We start from the raw sequence: 3,587 nt of genomic DNA, 5'->3' as shown, positions 1-3,587 counted from the left end.
CACATGCAATAATTTGATTAAGGATGACACGAATTTGGGAAGCATGTTGCTGTACTTGCGAATAAGCTAAACTGACAATGGCAATGGCGCATGAAACGTCATGATGCAGAGCAGGATGGGTATCAACCAGGACATGGTGAGGAATTAAAAACATACATAATCATTTCGTTATTTTTTCTCGGTGTATCCCGTTGCAACGCACGGGCAATTTTCCTAGTTATTAGGTAAAGAGGTAAAGATACTAGATCATCGATGGCGCGCGTTGCTGCACCCGTCTATTTTTACGATAGAAGGATATGATTTTCAAATATTAGGATACATGAAAAAAACAAAGTAGTAAAGGATAGCAGGGAAGAACTTTTTTTTCCTGGGTTTGATGCGCTTAGAAATGAACATTGAAGCCCACATTGCATGCTAGGTATGATTTATCAGAGTGCTAGGTGATAATAGTTGTGGTTTCTATATTAATCATACTGTCATAGAGAGTATAAATTCACATGCACATATCCAGGAGGTGTCTTTTAGAAGTAAGAAATTGATAGCTTACCAGGATAGTCCAGGAAATTCTTGCAAATATATTAGGACCATTTGAATATTATTATATATTGCAATGTTGTGATAAATAACTTGGCAGGAATTTTAACCAAGCTATAAGTAAAAAAACAAGGAGAAGAATGAACATGAAGTCACACTGAACAAGTAGCATGTAATAAAGTTTTTTATTGCCTTTGGAGATCACATCAGTTCAATGCAGTTAGAAATAAATAATTAATCCGGAGAAGTGATTAGGAATGTGTTCATGGTACAATTGTTTGGGCGCTCTATTTTTATTCCATGCATCATGGAGAGTTCTGCCCTCTGATGCACATGGTATCCTAAACAAAATTACAAGTGAGCTTGGATCTGTCTTGAGATATCCAAACTGAACTTTTACTTAAATGACAGAGTGAGACAAAATAAAAAGGACAAAGTGAACATGACGATATTAGATGTTCTCCAAGTTTCAACCTAGATGTCTATTTGATGAATTCTGGGTAATGAGGAGTTCTGGGACGGCTTGACACAGCCATCATCATGGTAGCACAGTACAGGGAGTCATGGGCGCGAAGGGCAGGGCAACGTCGAGCTGCCAATCTAAAAAAAAAAATCCTAGTACCAAGCTCCAAGATCTCAATCGACCACAGCTAGCATGAACATCACCTGTATGTACACTTTTGGAATGAGGGGATATCTGGACAATGTAATTGCTTGGTGCAAGAATTAATCATACATAAACTGAAATGAAATATAGGGAAATCAGAGCATCATGTTGAAGTATGTTCTGCAGTACATCCTAACGAGAGTGCTGGCAGTATACCATGTCTAAGGCCATGGGGTACTGTAGTACGGCCAAATCCGTACTGTTTTCAAAAAATGCTTGAAAAACACCACATTGTTGTACTGTTGTGTTGTAGATCGCTTCGGGCATTTTTTTTGAGCGGTGGCTTCAGGCAACTGATTTACATCTAGGACATGCTGATAAAAATAGTGGTTGAAGACGCATAATTGCTACTTTACTTGATTTAAGTACATGTGTGGCTTTTCTGATTTTTGCTTCCCTGAGACAACTTATCTTATTTTCTTCAATTTCCTTGAAACAGTATGGCACAATAAACTAATCTTATCCCAAGAAGTTGCCCGAGGTGAAACTTTACCCAAGTGAAGACTGAAGAGCACAAAGTGCTTACATATAGTATCGAGATGTGTATTTTCCTTAAGCTTCACAATCATCTTAAAATGCTAAGTGCTATATGCATACACCCGAGAAGTTAGAGGGAAGGGAATCCCTACTGTAACAGCAATATATGGTCAAATAAAAATCTCGGCCCAAGTTAGTGTATGTTTTTTAAGTACTTTGCCGTTCAACCTTTACCAAGCATTTGAGAGAATGTTAGTTCATGGTCAGGATGGATAATCGACTTGTTTTGACGTTGCTACATCATACACGCTTCTTGACAGTGACTTCATAAATCCACTTGTACATCTACTTGCTTCAAAATTTCATCAAATTCAGTAAACATTGTTGATGCATTTCATATAAATGAATATCATCGGTTAGAGGTTTTGGAAGCATATGTCAGTTTATTGTCTAGTAACATGATAAATAGGAGTGACTCCATATGCCATCACTGTATGAACTATGACGGATAATATGCCATCACTGTATGAACTATGACGGATACTAACCTGACCTTTAGCCACTGGAGATGCAAGGAAAGAACCCAACCCAGCAGAAAGTTCGAACCCATCAACTCAGAGCACATGTCTTCAGTTGGGAGTGGAAAAACATCAATAAATAAAAATTATATATTTGATGGAGGAAGAATTGGGGGAAGAACAGAGAAGAACTAATTGGAAAACACGGATACAGGCAGATTCAAGATTCAACTGGAATAACGAAAGAAACCAAGCAGTACATAGCTTGAATTCGTCCTTGTAGAGAACCTGCAATCATTTGAAATTCCAAATTAGACAGAGAACACTGTATATATAGACAACAATTGAGAATTGAAACCAGCGCATCACCTTCTAACTCAGCACAAGCAGGCTGACCTTCGTTTTCAATACAAAGAATAGTATCATTAAAAATAAAGGAAGAATTGGGGGAAGGGGAGTTGCAGCAAAGAGGGAGAATTGGAACGACTACAGACCTAAGCATTACCCATTGCTGCTGTGCTGGAGAATGGTTTACGAATGAGCAGAGTGGGACAGGAGCAGCTACAAGGCTGGGATTATATGGGGTCGCGTGAATTGAATGAAAAATATGAATCGCCAAAGAAAACTGACCTGCCCGGAGCATCGACTGGCATTAATGGCCGATTAAACTCTCAATCAATCATCCTTGGTGATTGAACTTCACGGCTGTTCGCCGCCCCACAGCATCCCGCCATGCTATGGAACCGAACGGATCGAGGAGCCGTTGTTCGTCGTGTCCGTGCAAAACCACCGCAGCCGCCATGGCAATCGTAATCCCCTGCATCGAGCAACCGCGACGGCAGCCGCCACGCAAGGCAGCCATTGAACAAAAGCAGGGTCGCGAATTGGGAGCGTCCAGTGATTTAGGTTTTTCCGCACGGGACCCTGATTCAGGCCCAGTAGGCCCAATTGAATCTCCTACGCCCAAAAAAACCACCAGAGCAGCGACCCAATAAGGCCTAGCATTCGTTAGGCCTGGACGTGCGGTTGACGCGCGATTAGGAGACAATGCAATGGGCGAGAAAGCCTAAGAGTTAAGATCCAACGGATATAAATGCTAATGATTCGAGAAGGCAGGGAAAGTGCTCGCACTACTAGAAAAAGGGCTGTTAGTGGTGCACCTATTTTCGCTACTAATGGCGCACTACAGGTGCGCCACTAGCACCACACCATTAGATTTTTTTCGCTTAACTTCAGAGTTCTATCCAACCCCAGCACCAGCTCACTTCACAGGCACTTGTTGATATATCTAGCATATCAATCCTATTATACCTTGTTCATGTCTAGGACTTTGTTCATGTTCATGACTATGATGAAATTTTGAAAAATATTTCAAACTTCCCGGTCATATT

General features: G+C 40.7%; 1 long non-coding RNA gene across 1 annotated transcript; it reads right to left on the bottom strand.

Moving 5' to 3' along the window:
- Positions 1-2,328: 2,328 nt before the first annotated feature.
- On the bottom strand, positions 2,329-3,049 carry LOC123066783 (uncharacterized). The gene is made up of 2 exons (XR_006431438.1): positions 2,827-3,049; positions 2,329-2,484 (listed from the first exon to the last, which is right to left on the bottom strand). It is a non-coding gene; the product is annotated as an uncharacterized lncRNA (long non-coding RNA).
- Positions 3,050-3,587: the final 538 nt, after the last annotated feature.

Source organism: Triticum aestivum, chromosome 3B, assembly GCF_018294505.1.
Source record: "Triticum aestivum cultivar Chinese Spring chromosome 3B, IWGSC CS RefSeq v2.1, whole genome shotgun sequence".
NCBI classification, from domain to species: domain Eukaryota; kingdom Viridiplantae; phylum Streptophyta; class Magnoliopsida; order Poales; family Poaceae; genus Triticum; species Triticum aestivum.
This window is presented reverse-complemented; position numbering and strand designations above follow the sequence as displayed.